Source organism: Nicotiana tomentosiformis, chromosome 3 (assembly GCF_000390325.3).
Source record: "Nicotiana tomentosiformis chromosome 3, ASM39032v3, whole genome shotgun sequence".
Classification (NCBI taxonomy): domain Eukaryota; kingdom Viridiplantae; phylum Streptophyta; class Magnoliopsida; order Solanales; family Solanaceae; genus Nicotiana; species Nicotiana tomentosiformis.
Window position 1 is genome coordinate 134,799,824 of NC_090814.1, and position 18,284 is coordinate 134,818,107.

Below are 18,284 nucleotides of genomic sequence, written 5' to 3' on the forward strand. Positions count from 1 at the left end.
TAAGCAGGGGCGGATGCACCTTTAATGAAGCGGTGTCACACGACATCGCTTCGTTGGAAGCTTTTACTAAGTATATGTATCAATACTATGAGTAAACAGATAAATAGAAAAAAATGACACAACTTTATAGAAATTGTCTCTTGGTGTGTTGTTTGTGTGTTTGATTTTGTTCTAAGAGGTCAAAGGTTCAAATCTCAACTAGCATATTTTTTTTGTAAATACTTCAGAGAGCCTCTATGGTTAAAAATTATGATGAAATAGAATTGAACTCGTGATTTTTTCTAACTTAAAACTCAACAAAACCAATAGACTAAGGCTATTTTTTATTTAAAAATATGATAATTAAAGTTATTATTCTTGTTCTTTTATAAATTTCGACACCGCTTATAAAAATTCTTGCGTACGCCCTTACTTTTAAGCACGTATATTTCCATATATTAGTATTAGTTATGCATATATTGATTGGTTCTCAAGAGTTGGTATAAAGAGCAAAATACATCTATAATTGTGTTTGTTGACGCGGTCACATCATGCAATGAGCATTAATTAACGTCATCAGTCTGAAAAGAAAAAGTGAACGTTACTTTCCATTACAGAATTGAATTACAAGAATAATGGAACTGTTCAATAAGAAGAATCCTTTAAGTCACTCAGCATGAATGGCGGGATCGAAATCCTTATAATCTTAAATGCAATTAATAGACCAGAGACAGAGAGCATTAATTGCAATGCAGAAGCTCTGATCTAGTCTAATAGAGCAAATTGACCCCAAATATTCAAATATTTTTTCTCCCTCGGGTTTGTTCTCCTCGCAATTCCAAATTTTTACCTATTAAATGCATAGAATTAGTATACTTGCTATTCTTTGTATATTTTCGCCCAAATAGAAAGCTTTTTGGCAAATTCGTGGTTAGTCATGAGCTGTAAGAAAAGATAATAACGAATAAGAAGAGGTTTTTCTAGCTAATTGCACAAGGGGACATTGAAAACATTTCAGTATATAGAATGTAATACTGTTATCAAAACAAGCATTATATATATAAAGGTCGAGCAGGAAACTATCATCGATGGATATGTCGGACGGAGTTTTATGCATGATCAGGCAACTATTATTTTGTAGAATCCAAATGACATTTTTTTTTATAATACTTTGGCAACGTAAAGTGTTTCCGCTATGAAAAAGATACTAAACTTTAATACAATAAAGTAAAAATTGAACGTTTATATGCAAAAGTATTGCGGTTTGGGACGGAAGCTGTGATAACACTTAACAGACATGATCTTTTAGGCATAGGATTCTCACAAGTTCGCTTTAGTTCTAAGTTCTAACATTAATATTTACCAGATTTGGAATACAGACATTTCAATACAAGAAACCGCGTTTTAGCGAGTATTTTTAGGCCTTATAGAGCAGCAGCCCAAAGTCAAATCTCTGTTCGTTGACGAGTCTATCTTTTCATATTTGGTCAACCTTATAACCCAACAAAGGTAGAGAAGAAATGGTAAGGCCCGCCCCTTTATGAAGAAAACGTATACTAGTAATTTTTCCTTTGCTTCTTTTACAGTTAAAGAAAGTGATCCATTACATTTAACAAGGGTCGGTGTTGCACTTTTTGAATTTGGAAATAGCATACAACAGCGATCAAGTACTGTTTTTGTGAGACATTAAGTTGACCTGTTCAATCCAACTACACATATTTGCATTGTTAAAGTTTGTTTTCCCTAATTCTTATTATTGCGAAGTCTTTTAATTAAAAGTAGTAGTAATTGTTAAGCATTTAATTAACCTTTAAAAGAGTTTACAGAAAGTGCACAACAAAATTATTGACCGGGAATTAAAGGTCGATAGCACCTTTATAATGTGATTTTTAACTTTTAATAACTTTATCACTAAGTTACTAGCTACACGATTATAAAAAAAAGTCACCACTCAATCCCACTGCAATCTCTAGTAAAAGAACCGACTTTACACTTTTCGCTTTAAATTGTATTCCTAATGAACAACGTATTCTTTCTTGATTAATTCCTTTTCTTTTCGCCAAAACTCTACAAATGCCTTGCATTTCACACATTATAATAGTTAGCAAATTGCATTTTTATTTACATTATAAAGAAAATGAGTCCACTTCTCAAGTAGCATTTAAAATCCATTTCATACATTATAGTTGTGAATATGAAAAATCTCCATCTCCGCAGTTTTTTGACACACAAAATTACAGTTGCCTACGTCAACCTTGAGGTTGGTAGGATACTCTAGATTCGTTGCTAGCATTAAACGTAATCTCATATTTGCATATCACATTATTTTCTTATTTTTTTCTATTCGATGTGATGCCTAATTCATACCAGAAAATTTTACAATAGTGTAAAGCGCTTTTAGCAAATGTGATTTTATATTCAAAACTCGAATCATATATTACTGCTCAAGGATGATGGTTAAGAATATTGAACTATCATGTCAAATGATACAGTAGACTACTACTAGTCTTTCAGTGGCAACGGCTTCTTCGAAAGAGCCCCAAACGCTTCTAATTCTAAGGTCAGCTTCTTCTAATTCTGGTCAACGGTCAACCCAATAAAGTTTATACGTATAGTCAACTTTTTGCTTCAGTTAGAAAATACAAGGATACATAAAAGTCAATTGGAATTAATTGTTTAGGTATTTTTGCAATAAGAGATTAGAAACAAAGTAAGTTTAGAACTTCTCTCTTTACTTCTTCTACTAATTCGACTACACACGAGTAGATAGATCCCTAGAGATTTCCTGGAAATTCACCAACCAGCACTTTTGTCAATTGTGTCCAACCTTTTCAAAAATAGACATGATAATCTGTCGTAGAACCTTTGTTATTAATTAGCTAAAGGTGGTAGAAAAGTAGTATTACTAATCTAGATAATATTGTCATTGATGTATACAGTCTGGAAAATGACCACAGCTAGCTACTAAAGTTTAGGGGAGGGAAATGTTCTCAATAGTTACCGCACTAGCTATTAACGTATTAATAAATGCTTGATCTCATAAACTACTCGTGTTTCATTTTTTAACTATATTCTGATTTTGTATTGAAAAGCAACAAAAACTGGATAATGGATAGTCGTCATATGATATCGTGGAAGAATGAAAAGAATTATTTATATGATATCGTGGAAGAGAAAGTTTAGAGTCCACTGTTCCTTATAATTCTCATTCTTGACCAAATAAAAAGGTATATTATTCATACAAGATTTTAAGTTATATGCATCGATAAGGCAAGTACTTTTAATTTAACAATGTAATTTAACTTGTCATCTCATGTTAATATTATTTTTATCTGATTATTAATTATTATTTATCGATCATCAATGATATTTAACCTGTAATTTACCTTATAAGTGAGTGATGTGTAGTTTGTTTTTATATTGTTAGTGAATAAAACTTAACTCAAATCAAAATAGATGGAGTTTATGCATAGAATGATCTAGGCCAATAAAGTTGCAGCTTTTCGAATAATTGACTTGAACTCTACAAGAAAAACTTAATGAAGGATGGGTAGCCTTCGTATTTCCAAAATCAGGAGAGTTGTTGATACTTGATACAATAGTACTTCCAATTTTACTTGATTGTAACCTCGTCTTCAAATCAATGAGAAATTCGAAATACTTGATAACGTGCTTTAAAAAAAAAAAAAATCTACCTCAAAATGTCCTTTCTCTAACCTTTTCTTTTTCACATTTTTATCTTCCAATGAAGAACTGATAAAATTGAAGTAAACAACAGCTTGTTTACTCGTCATAACGAAATACTGGGTAATACTCGAGAGTCAAGAGATAGGATCGAGGAGTGTACCAATATCTGAACATGGTTTAGGACTATCTAAGAATTCTTTTTAGTTTTTGCTAAGATTCCATTTACGCCGTAAATGAGTACTAACAACAATAACAATATACCCGGTGTACTCCTACAAGTGTAGTTTGGGGAGGGTAGTGAGTATGCAGTCTTACCCCGATCAGCTCTGTATACGGTCAAAATCGAATTTTGTATGGTTAATCGAGACCGAGAAGGATAGAGATCTAGCGAGATCGAAGGAAGCCTGCTAAGTCGAATAACAGAAAGCCGAGGAATCCGTGACCAGGCGAGGATTGTGGCGGAGATCTCGGCATGTATCAAGTCAATACCAGTTGATTAGCCAATTAGGAGATTTCCTTCTGTATTTAGAATTGTACCACATGTAGAACTCCTCTACTATATAAAGGGATTCCAATAATTTGTAAAAAGAACATTCACGCATAACAAAGCAATATATTATGTTTTCTCTCTTAAGATCTCTTATTCAGTTGTTCAGTTCTTGCTTTTCAATAATATACTCAGTTGGTTCGAGGGCGACCTAGCTCGAGGGTCAAAGTTGCGCGTTACATTAGTTTGCTTCATTTTACAGTTAATTTCTAACTTCAATTCTCATATTTCTGAGTTTGTGCCAAGTGAAATCACATATCCTTAAAACCACTCACAAATTTAATTGTTATCCGATTTTAAGGGTAAACAGTTTGGCGCCCACCGTGGGGCTAAGGATAATAGTGATTGCCTCGTGCTAATTTTGATAACACACATTGCTTTACACTTGTTCTTGTAAGCATTTTTGATTCCAGGATCAGCATGTCGAACGCTCGAGCAGTACCCACACACAACGATAATGGCCTTGGTTTTCATGGCAAAAACGACAACGTAGCCACCACATGAAACAAAGTGCTTTCAGTTGACCTCGAGGGAGTACGAGTTGCAGACCCCATCGACGTTAGTTCCCATGTTGCCCTGAATGCAAATATGGGCGTCGACTCCGAAAATAACATCCACAGAGACGTTTGATCAGCCGGTCAGAACGCACAGGGCGGCGAAGAAGGCGGAATCAGCCTTCGAATAATATTCGAAATGCTGCAGGCTCAACAAGCTGCAATAGCAAAACTTCAAAATTAGAACCAAGCACCGAGTAAGGTCGAACCCGAGCTATCACAGGAAGTTGTTCACAGTGCCGAACCAGTATAGTGTAGGGGAGGTCAAATATGAATGAGTCAAGGACCGACCCCGCTATCTTGAAAATGTTCGAGGAGCTGACAAAGCGAATTGAATCGAGGGAGAAGAAGATTGAAGTTAATGACAAAAAAATGGAAACATATAACTCCCGAGTTGATCAAATTCCGGGGCACCATCGATTTTGAAGTGTTTGGATTCAAAGAAGTTCGTACAAAAGCCCTCCCCCCCCCCCCGAGCGCGGCTCCTAAGCCCATTCCGAAGAAATCCCGTATGCCAGAAATTCCCAAGTATAATGGAACTACCAACCTCAACGAGTATGTCACTTCTTACACATGCATAATAAAGGGGAACGATCTAGAGAACGATGAGATTGAGTCCGTACTGCTGAAGAAATTCGGAGAAACTTTATCAAAGGGGGCGATGATATGGTACCATAATTTGCCACATAACTTCATTGATTCTTTTGCCATGCTCACAGATTCCTTCGTCAAAGCACACGCCGGAGCGATAAAGGTCGAGACTAGAAAGTCAGACCTCTTCAAAGTAAAACAGAAAGACCACGAGATGCTCAAAGAGTTTGTATCTCAGTTCCAAATGGAGTGTATAGATCTGCCCCCGGTCGCCGACGATTGGGCCGTTCAGGCTTTCACTCAAGGCCTAAACGTACGAAATTCGGTAGCCTCACAACAGTTAAAGTAGAACTTAATCGAATATCCAGCTGTAACCTGGGCCGATATGCATAATCGGTACCAGTCAAAGATTAGGGTCGAGGATGACCAGTTGGGGGCTCCTTCCGGGTTCGTTTATCCAAACAGGACCATCGACAAAGTTAAAAGGAATATTGACCGGGAACCACGGTCAAACAAAGATTGATATCAACTATACGGTGGAGATTAGAGAAACAACGGGCCTGGACGCACCCTCATTCGAATTGATAGAAGAAATGATCGAGGACAGAGCTCTCGAGGGCTCTGAGTAAGAGCGGTTTCGACAGAAATGTCGAACCCAAAGAAGCACCATGACTATCGGAATACAACTTCAACATTGATGCATCGACTATTGTATCGTCCATTGCACGCATCAAAGACACCAGGTAGCCCCGACCTCTGCATACTGATCCGACCCAAAGAAATCCTAATCAAATGTGCAAATATCATGTCACCCATGGTTATAGAACAGGAGATTGCAGACAACTGAGGGAGGAGGTAGGCCGTTTGTTCAACGAAGGGCATCTTCGAGAATTCTTAAGCGATCAGGCTAAAAACCACTTCAAGAATAGAGATTCAAACAGACAGAATGAGAAAGAAGAGCTGCAGCACGTGATCCACATGATTGTTGGAGGGGTCGATATTCCTCATGGGCCCGTATTCAAACGCACCAAGGTGTCGATCACGAGGGAAAAACGGACTCGAGATTATGTATCGGAAGAGACTTTGTCTTTAAATGACGAGGATGCATAGGGGATCTTACAACCCCACAACGATGCAGTGGTAATATCTGTCCTTATGAATAAAATTCAAGTTAAATGTGTTTTGATTGATCCAGGTAGCTCGACCAACATTATTCGATCGAGGGTCGTAGAACAGCTCGGCCTACAAGATTAAATTATGCCCGCAACCCGAGTACTTAACGGCTTCAACATGGCAAGCAAAACCACCAATGGTGAAATTACTTTGACAGTGAACGTGGCGAGGACCATCCAAGAAAAAAAGTTCCATGTGATCGAGGGTGACATAAGGTACAACACCCTGCTCGGAAGGCCGTGGATCCATAACATGAGGGCAGTATCCTCGACCCTTCACCAAGTTCTGAAGTTCCTGACATCGGAGGGAGTTAAAAAAGTGTACGGGGAGCAACCCGCCGTCAAGGAGATGTTTGCATTCGATGAAGTGATACCGGTATCGGCACTCTTATCAACGAAGGGATCGAATTCGAAGGGAAAGCAGGAGCCAAATAGCAACCTTAGACACCGGCCTCGACCCAATTGCAGGAGCAAGGGATCGACGAGGATGGCGGCTATTGGATCCCTCGATCCTTCATAATTCCTGATGAATCCGACGCCACCAAGTCAATGGTCGAAGAGCTAGAACAAGTCACACTGGCCAAGCATCAGCGCGAACGAAAGGTATACCTAGGCACAGGGCTAACCCCCGAGCTCAGGAAAAAACTTATTCATTTTCTTAAAGCTAACACAGATTGCTTTTCTTGGTCCCACCTTGATATTACAGGGATCCCACCAGAAATTATCACTCACAAACTGAGCCTGGACCCTAAATTTCGCCCGTTAAAGCAAAAAAAAAAAAAAGGCCCCAATTCGAGGTCAAACATGCCTTCATCAAGGACGAGGTAACCAAACTTCTCAAAATAGGATCCATTCGGGAAGTAAAGTACCCTGAATGGTTAGCAAACGTAGTGGTAGTCCCTAAGAAGGGAAACAAACTTAGAATGTGTGTAGATAATAAAGACATGAATAAAACATGCCCCAAGGATTCTTTTCCTTTGCCTAATATCGATCGTATGGTCGATGCCACAGCCGAACACGAGACTCTCAGTTTTATCGATGCCTACTCCGGGTACAACCAGATACAGATGAACCCGGAGGATCAGGAAAAGACCTCGTTTATCACTAAGTACGGTACCTACTGTTATAATGTAATGCCATTTGGTCTAAAAAATGCTGGCGCAACTTATCAACGCCTAGTAAACCGAATGTTCGAAGAACAAATAGGAAAATTAATGGAAGTTTATATTGATGACATGTTAGTTAAGTACCTGCGAGCAGAGGACCATTTAAAGCATTTGCAGGGAGACTTTCGATATACTGAGGAAGTACAATATGAAGCTCAACCCCGAAAAGTGTGCATTCGAGGTTGGCTCGGGCAAGTTTCTTGGTTTCATGGTGTCCAATCGGGGAATTGAGATCAACCCCGATAAAATCAAAGCTATCAAGGATATCACTGTAGTGGATAATGCAAAGGTCGTACAGAGGCTGACGGGGCGGACAACTGCCCTAGGACGATTTATTTCAAGATCCTCAGATAGGAGCCACCGATTCTTCTCACTGCTTAAGAAGAAGAGCAATTTTGCATGGACTCCGGAATGCCAGCATGCCTTGGAGGAACTAAAGCGGTATTTATCGAGCCCGCCGCTGCTTCACACCTCGAAAGTGGACGAAGAGCTTTACCTGTACTTGGCAGTCTCGGAGATAGCGGTAAGTGGTGTCTTGGTCCGAGAAGAATAAGGTACGCAATTCCCTGTCTATTATGTTAGTCGGACCTTAGGTGAGGCCGAAATTAGATATCAACACTTTAAAAAAATTAGCGCTTGCTTTAATAAGCACCTATAGGAAACTAAAACCATATTTCTAATGTCTTCCAATATGTGTTGTAACAACTTATCCTCTTCGAAATATTTTGCACAAACCCGAGCTTTCGGGTCGATTGGCCAAATGGGCCGTAGATATCAGTGGGTACGATATTGAGTATCGACCCCGAACTGCCATCAAGTCTCAAATCTTGGCGGACTTCGTGGCTAACTTTACGCCGGCCCTCATACCCGAGGTTGAAAAAGAACTACTGATAAAATCGGGTATATCTTCGAGAGTTTGGACCTTCTTTACGGACGGTGCTTCGAACGCGAAGGGGTCTGGACTAGGCATCGTACTAAAATCACCCATATGTAATGTAGTTAGACAGTGTATCCGAACTACAAAATTGACTAACAATGAGGCCGAGTATGAGGCCATGATTTCAGGTCTCGAAATAGCTAGAAGCTTGGGAGCGGAGGTCGTGGAGGCTAAGTGTGATTCCCTCCTCGTGATAAACCAAGTTAACGGGACTTTTGAAGTCTGAGAACAACGAATGCAGAGGTACTTGGATAAACTACAGGTGACTCTACATCGATTTAAGGAATGGATTGCAACATGTACCTCGAGAACAAAACAGCGAGGCCGACGCTCTTGCTGACTTAGGTTCATCGGTCGAAGACGACGAACTCAACTCGGGGACTGTAGTACAACTCATGAGATCAGTAATCAAAGAAGGTCACACTGAGATAAACTCCACAAGTTTAACCTGGGATTGGAGAAACAAATACATAGAGTACTTAAACAACGGGAAGCTTCCATCAGATCCAAAGGAGTCGAGAGCTCTGCGCACAAAGGCAACATGGTTCACTTTGTCCGAAAACGGAACGCTGTTTAGAAGGACGTTCGATGGACCGTTGGCAATATGTTTGGGACCAGGAGATACCGACTACATCCTATGGGAAATTCACGAGGGCACTTGTGGAAATCATTTCGGTGCCGATTCGCTGGTCCACAAAGTAATCAGAGCAGGGTACTATTGGACCGATATGGGGAAGGATGCAAGGGAGCTCGTTCGAAAATGCGACAAATGCCAAAGGCATGCGCCCTTGATTCATCAATCCGGGGAACTACTCAACTCGGTCATGTCCCCATGGCCCTTCATGAAATGGGTAATGGACATCGTTGGCCCCAAGTAAGGTTCAGTTTATTTTGTTTATGACTAATTATTTCTCTAAATGGGTTAAACCACAAGCTTTCGAGAAAGTGAGAGAAAAGGAAGTCATAGACTTCATTTGGGACCACATCATATGTCGATTCGGGATGCCCTCCGAGATTGTATGGGATAATGGAAAACAATTCATCGGCAGCAAAGTAACTAAATTTCTCGAGGATCACAAGATCAAAAGGATCCTATCAACACCTTATCATCCCAGCGGGAACGGACAAGCCGGATCAACCAACAAAACCATCATCCAAAATATTAAGAAGAGATTGGCCGACGCCAAAGGAAAATGGAGAGAAATACTACCCGATGTTCTATGGGCATACCGCACAACATCGAAATCCAGTACCGGAGCAACACCATTCTCGTTAGTTTATGGCGCCGAAGCTCTGATCCCGGACGAGGTCAGAGAACCTAGCATCAGATATTGATATACAATAGAGGAGTCGAATAACGAGACCATGAATACGAGCCTAGAATTGTTGGACGAAAGACGTGAAACTGCTCTCGTCCGATTGGCCGTCCAAAAAATAGCGGATCGAAAGGTACTACAATCGAAAAGCCAATCTTTGATGTTTTAACATCGGGGACTTGGTGCTAAAAAAAGTCACCCTCAACACCCGAAACCGAATGAAGGGAAACTGGGTCTGAACTGGGAAGGACCGTACCAGGTTCTCAAAATCATCGGAAAAAGGATCCTACAAGCTCAGTGTCACGACCCCAAATTTCCTCCGTAGGATGTCGTGATGGCACCTAGTCTCTACGACTAGGTAAGCCTATCAATGCGAAATAATAATAGAAATATGAAATAAATAAATCTGCAATTCACTTAATTACAACTCCTAAAACCCGGTAAAAATAAGTCATAAGCTTCTAAAAATTTATCCTCAGTGTATCTATATATTAGTGTCTAAGGAAAAATAAGGAAGCAACATCATAATGATAGAAGGGGACTCCGGAGTCTGCGGACACTGGCAGATATACCTCGAAGTCTCCGTACACAGGTAGATCACTGATGTCTGGGCTGGTAAGATATACCTGGATCTGCACAAAAAGATGTACAGAAGCGTAGTATGAGTACATCACAGCGGTACCCAGTAAGTACCAAGCCTAACCTCGGTAGAGTAGTGACGAGGTCAGGTCAGGCCCTACTGGAAAATAAATAATGTCATGATAAAATGTTTATCAATATAATAAGATAAAATGACAATGGAAATGAGTCAAGTAGTATATCACCATTTAATTACACCAAATAATGGCAATTAATACCTCGTGGAAACAAAATAGAATTCTTCTCAACTTTAAAAAAATCACAACAATAATCAAAGGCAACTGCGACCATAAATCAATATCAACAAGGGCACTCCCGAGGTACCGCCTCGTAGTCCTAAATCATAAATAAATTCACAATATCTCATTTTCTTATATCACCGCGGGAGCCTTCACAATTTATTTTAAAGAAAATATTTTTTCCGAAATAGCATCCCGCGTTTTAGCCATCCTTATCACACCGCATGACTTCTAGTAGTTTTCGCTACTAGCCACGCGTATCAAGCCACCCTTATCTCACCGTATGCGTTTCAATACCCAAACCTTATACCACTGCATGCGTATCAATATCATAATATATCACAATTTATACCTCAAGTGCCCCAAATATTTTAATTTGCCAAAATAAATCAACAACAATATTTTTTCATAATAAAGAGCTCACGGCTCATGCCAAAATAATTCATGATAATAGTTTTCCACAATAAAGATCTCACGGCTCCATCACAATTAGTACGAGAATCCCACAAAATATTCAGCAAATATAATAATTCACAAATTTAATACCTTGTTTTAAATATCAAATTTTAAAATGTAAAATACTTGATTTTTAATAATATTTGAAATTAAAGAAATTTCACCTTTAATTAATACACCGAATAAAAGAAACCAAGTTTTAGCTAACAGGTAAAAACAATTAGCAGGAGAAGGTCAAGCAAATTTAAAGTATATAAATCAAATCAATGATGGAGAATATAATAAGATTTAATAATTTAATTAATATGCAATAGTGATCTACAAAATTTAAAAACATAATCTTTCACATTTAGCCCGTGTACACACTCGTCACCTCGTGTACAGGACTTTCATCACATTACAATTATCACATTAATACCAATCCTAGGGGAAATTTCCCCCACACAAGGTTAGACATGTCACTTACCTCGACTTGCTCTAATTTAACCAAGTAGTATGCCTTTTACTCGACTTTCTGACTCCGATCGACTCGTCTCTAGTCATAATTAATTCGATATAGTCAACAAAAATTATAGAATCAATTCCATAAGAAAATACTATATTTTTCAATAAAATCCGGAATTAACTCAAAAATTATTCGTAGGGCCCACGTCTCGAAATCCGATGAAAGTTACGAAATATGAACGCCCGTTCAACTACGAGTCTAACCATACCAAAATGACTAAGTTCCAATAACAATTTGACCCTCAAATTCTCAAATCTATCGAGGAGGGTTTTCAAAATTTTCCAACTTAAATCACCAATTAATTGTTAAAAACAATGATGAATTCAGGTAATCTAACCAAGATTGAGTTAAGAACACTTACCTCGATGTTTTTATCTGAAAATCTCCCAAAAATCGCTTTAATCCGAGCTCCAAATCGTTAAAAATGAAAAATGGAACGAAGTCCCATTTTCAGAACTTAAACTCTCTACCCAAGCTTTTACTCTTCGCGATCGCAAACATTCACACGCGATCGCGAAGCACAAATTTTCACTGCCCAGATTTAACTCTACGCGATTGCGGATATCTCCACGCGATCGCAAAGCACAGAGTTCCCAGCTCTACGCGATCGCATAGAGCAAACACGTGACCTCTACTTCTGCTCTGTTACTCTACGCGAACGCGACCTTCTTCACCCGTTCATGAGTCACAAAAAATCAAAGCTACGCGATCGCATTCCGCTTCACGCGATCGCGAAGCACAAAACTCAGTAGCCCTAAATTAACCTTACGCGATCGCAAATAATGCAACACGATCGCGATGCACAGACTGGCCCAACCTACACGATCGCGGTTGACCTTACGCGATCGCGAAGAACAAAATCAACACTGCCTCAACTAAGCCTACACGATCGCGTCCCAATCTTCGCGATTGCGAAGAAGGTTTAAAATACCAGAAATCAGCAGCTACTAGCAGTGCCAAAATGAAGGAAAATACTCTCAATACCATCCGAAACACGCCCGAGCCCCTCGGGACCTCAACCAAATATAACAACAAGTCCTAAAACATCATACGAACTTAGTCGAGTCTTCAAATCACATCCAACAACACTAAAAACACGAATCACACATGGATTCAAGCCTAATAAACTTTGAAACTTTTAATTTCTACAAACAACACCAGAACCTGTCAAATCAAGTCCGATTGACCTCAAATTTTGCACGCAAGTCATAAATGACATAGCAGAGCTATGAAAATTTTTGGAACTGGATTCCAACTGCGATATCAAAAAGTCAGCTCCTTGGTCAAACTTCCAAACTTAAATTCCTATTTTAGCCATTCCAAGCGTAATTTAACAACGGACTTCCAAATAAAATTCCGAACACGCTCCTAGGCCCAAAATCACCATACAGAGCTATTGGAACCGTCAAATCCCTATTCCGGGGTCGTTTTCTCAAAATTTTGACCGAAGTCAAACTTAGCATTTTAAGGCCAACTTAAGGAACCAAGTGTTCCGATTTCAACCTGAACACTTTCAAATCCCGAACCAACCATCCCCGTAAGTCATAAATTAATAAAAGTACATACGGGGAGTTTTATTTAGGGGAACGAGGTTCTAACAGTCAAAATAATCGGTTGGGTCATTACACTCGGCACGATGAACGACGAACAACTGCCGAGCAATTGGAATGTATCGCACCTAAAACGATACTATTGCTAAGGTACGACCCCTCCCATTTTCCTTTATATTTTAAACTAACCCTTGCAGGTGTTCGACCAGAAACAACGATAGATGATTCGACACGAAGCCTTTAGGGCTGAAAACACGCGTTGCACTCTTTTATCCTTAGACCGGTTTTGTCCCAAATGGGTTTTCCGGTAAGGTTTTTAATGAGGCAACCATTCATCATGCTAACTTAGAACAATTCAACAGTATCTGAGGCTTCTTTACAATTATCCTCGAATACTGGAGGGCATTGCCCTCGAATATCAACTTTGATGCGAGGAAGTTACTTCATGGCAGCATGGTCTCGATAAGAAAAATTTGTAAGGGCCAAACGGTCAAACAAACCGTGCTCGCATAGTTTGCTCGAGCCTTGGCACAGAACATGTACACATGTATAATCATTTATAAAGGGAAGTATTTTTCTTTACTGATATCCCATGCCTTAGAAATTGTTTTCTATTTTATAATTCCATGCTCTCGATCTATTATATAAACAGGCTTAAGGGCCGACCATAACCAGAGTTCGGATAACTACCCCCATGCTCGGGGAGTGCCGTCCGAAAAATAAACGATATCGAATTATTAAAACTCCAAGATCATAAGACCTTTTAGGCAACCCTCGATTTTTATAGGCCACGGCCACCCTACTCGGGGACTGACACTTCGGGAAAGCTCAAAGTAAAAAGGTAAAATAAGCCCAAGGGGCAAATCCCGAACTAAAGAGGCTACGACCGAATTAACACGGGCTGAAGACATCCGAATTTTGTAACCAAACAGGCCTTCAAATTGTTTCATAAACTGGTCAAAAAATGCTACCCCCGGTAAAATCATAAAAGGCTTTAATAATATCAAGCCTCGAAAACTCTAATGAGTACAAAATTGTTCGAACTCTCGAACAATTCCTTATTTCATGCTAAGGCATTACAAGTTTTGCAAATATAAATGATAAAAAACTTTTTCAAGCCGAAAAGGGGAGAAAGCCATAAACAATCTTTTTACAAAAGGCTAAGGGCTATTTTTTTGCTTTGAGTTCGAGAGGACATCCTCGCTCCAATAAAAACCCTAAGGGTTACCTTACTTCGAGTTCGAGCAAGCACTCACGCTGAATATAATAGCTTCAGTGTCGGATCGGTAGACGGCCACCATTGCATCAACATTAGCCTTGGCCATTTCGACCTCCGATTTGGCTGCTGCAAGTTCTGTGGCTAGCCTCTCTCGATCGGAAGTTGCTGAACCTAACCGAGACTGGAACTCCTCAATTTTCTTGGCTTGCACCAAGGCCTTCTCTTTCAAGCTTTGGAGTTGGTTCTCAGTCGAGGCCAGTTGAGCTCGGGCAGCCTCTTTTTCTGAGGCACGGCGGTCCATGTTCTTCTTCCATGCCTCGGCCTCCGCTTTCACTGCATTCACTTCCTCACGAAGCTGCCCGATCACATCAATATTTAGCTGGACCTGTGGGACCGAACTATTAGCCTCCACGTCCGAGTCAATGTCATTAACTTCAAAGATTCTTTTTACCTGCTCGGCTAGATCAACTTGTTCATTCTGAGCTGCTTCTAGCTCATCCCGAAATCCTTTTGCTTCCCCTTCTCTCTGCTCACTGAGAAGCTTGAAGGTATCTCTCTCCTCAGTAAACCCTCGGATTTCGGTTTCTACCTGCTCATCTCCCCTCGGGATCTGAAGAAAGCCTCATGATGAAGCACAAAAGCCTACAAAAATAGAAAAAAGGAATTATACAAGGGGATAAAAGTACAAGTATGAAAATTGACAAAGAAAATATGAGCTTACCCAGTTCAGGGCCTGTTAGGCTTCGTTGAAAAGACAAGGTGCTCCCACCTCGTCCATCTGGGCTTGGTCTTTTTTTGTGACTAAACATCGGAGGTAGCTAGCTACCCCTACGGGGTCAGCAAGAACCCGGGCATCCTCCAAGACCGTGATAACAATTGTTCGCTTACGCTCGGGATTGGCATTAGGGGTCGAAAACTGATTGGTCGGTTTAAAACTTAAGGAAGCCTCGCCCGAGCTCTTCTTCGGAGCCTCCAAGTCACTCAGACCGGTGACATCTTCTACCCTAACAAAATAACCACGGAAAGGATCTTTATCTCTGTGGGCTCACTCCCCGTGACAAGTCTCCACGGCCTGAGCGCCGTGTAGCATCGATTCGGGAAATGAAGGAAACGAGGGGGAATCCCCAATCTCTATTGCCCCAAGTGGGTCTTTTGGGGCGCCGCCTCTGTCTTAGGGAGCCTCAAGCCTGATTTTTGCACCGGCATCCACCGCCTATTCAACGGTATCCTCGCCTCGAGATAAAGTATCTTCGATTCCTCTCGGCTGGGGGACTTAGGCCGAAGTCTCCTCCTCGACCTCATCAAGCCTAGACGGAGCAGTATCAACTCCCACCGGTTCCGTAGTTCTCTGAATCTCGATGCTAGCTCGCGCACGGGCCACCATCCCAGAATCATCTTCTTTCTCCTCTTTTTCTTCTTCTTCTTCTTCTTCTTCTTCTTCCCTTAGTCTTTGGACTGACTCCCTAGTCAGTGGGATTGTGTTCCCCTTGGGTTTACGGGTTGTTCTCTTCTTGGTTTTTTAACCCTCGGAGTTCGAGGCCCTTTTTATCTTATTCTCCTTTACCGGTTTCGAGATAGGTGTGAAACTTCTTCATCACCGGACGGGGGTCTCATAGTCGCCTCCTTTCCGAGACCTACAAAAAGAGAAAGTAAGTAAACTCATGTTTGAAAAGATGCTTGAACGATAGGCAAATCGGTAAGTTAGGAATAAGGCTTACCATGAGTACGAGCCTCCCACCGCCCCTTTGACAAATTGCATCATGCACGCTCAGCGTATGTTGACGTAAAAACCAGGCTCCTAACCCAGTTCTTGAGGTGGGTAGCTGCACCCGGCATCTAAGCAACAGCTGCATCGAGAAAAACACTGATAAGAAAGGATGAAGAAGTAAAAACAATGAAAAGAAATTAAAGACGGAATCATACTTATGTTTCATATTCCATTTCTCAGGAAATGGCATGCTCTCAGTCGGGATTAGGTCTGTGGTCTTCACCCGAACGAACCGGCCCATCTAGCCCCGATCTTTTTCTTTATCTATACTCGAGATGAACGCCTTGGTGGCCCAGCGTTGAAGCTTTATCAGCCCACCTCGATAGAGTCGAGGGCTATATAATCTTATGAGGTGGTCCAGGGTGAAGGGAAGCCCGTCGATTTTGCTCACGAAGAAACAAAGCATTATCACGATCCTTCGGAAAGAAGGGTGAATTTGGCTGAGGGTCACCTGGTATTTCTTGCAGAAGTCTACGATGACCGGATCGAGGAGACCCAGCGTGAAAGGATAAGTGTAAACACTCAGGAACCCTTCCACGTGGGTGGCGATCGCTTCTTCTGATGCCGGTATCACAACCTCTTTGTTTCCCCAGTAGCAATCTTTCTTCACCTGGTCACGGAGGCTTTTGGATATCGAGCATATATATCTTGATACCAGCTCGCATCGACCAGGAACTGATGAGGGTTACTCGACCTTAAAGTTGGAATCAATTATATACCCTCGGGAATAAGTTCTTTAGGGCGTGGCTCCACCGCTGGTTTCTCGCCGGCCGGCCGAGAAGAGGAAACAACCTCTTTCTGCGGAACAATTTTAGATGTTTTGGCCATTTAGTTTTTTGTGGGCAAAGAAGAATGGAGATTGAAGTATTTCGTGTTTTAGGAAGAACAAGCAAAGAAACTTAAAAATCTGAAGATAGGAAGCTTTGGAGAAGGCAAAGAACTATAGAGATTGGAATGAAAAAGATTTGAAATAATGAAGAAGGGGGCTATTTATCGATTTCACAATGACGGTTAAAAAATGGTAGTGACCGACCGTCAACTGACGCGCATTAAATACCCGAAAAATGGTACCGACGAGACGTTTCGATCACTCATGCTGCTTATGTCACGACGATTACGTCATTATGTACCGAGGTGAAGATCGAAGGCTCAAATCGTTTATTGTCAGTACTCTCCAAAAGACGAGGGGACTATCTGTATACAGTAAGAATCGGGCTTACCCCATTTTGTATGGTTAATCGAGACTGAGAAGGATGGAGATCTAGCGAGATCGAAGGAAGCCTGCTAAGTCGAATAACAGAAAGCCGAGGAATCCGTGACCGGACGAGGATTGTGGCGGAGATCTTGGCATGTATCAATTCAAGACCGGTTGATTAGCCAATTAGGAGATTTCCTTCTGTATTTAGAATTGTACCATATGTAGAACTCCTCTACTATATAAATGGGGTTCCAATCATTTTGTAAAGAGGACATTCGCGCATAACAAAGCAATATATTATGCTTTCTCTCTTAAGCTCTCTTATTCAGTTGTTGAGTTCTTGCTTTTCAATAATATACTCAGTTGGTTCGAGGACGACCTAGATCGAGGATCTAAGTTGCGCGTTACATTGGTTTGCTTCATTTTAAAGTTAATTTCTAACTTTAATTCTCGTATTTCTCAGTTTGTGCCAAGTGATATCACATATCCTTAAAACTACTTATAAATTTAATTGTTATCCGATTTCAAGGGTAAACATGCTCAAAACTAGCATGCATAATCACAACAATATAGAGAAAAATATGTATTAGTAGAGAAGCCATAGAAGAGAAAGCTAGCAGTAGCAATTACAAGATAATAGTAAAACCGAATTATAAACAATGTCATCTAGTAATAGAAATCTAAGAATATAAAAATACCTCCCCCAATACTTCTAATTCGCCGTACCTCTACCTCTCATCATACCGAGCATTATCAATCTC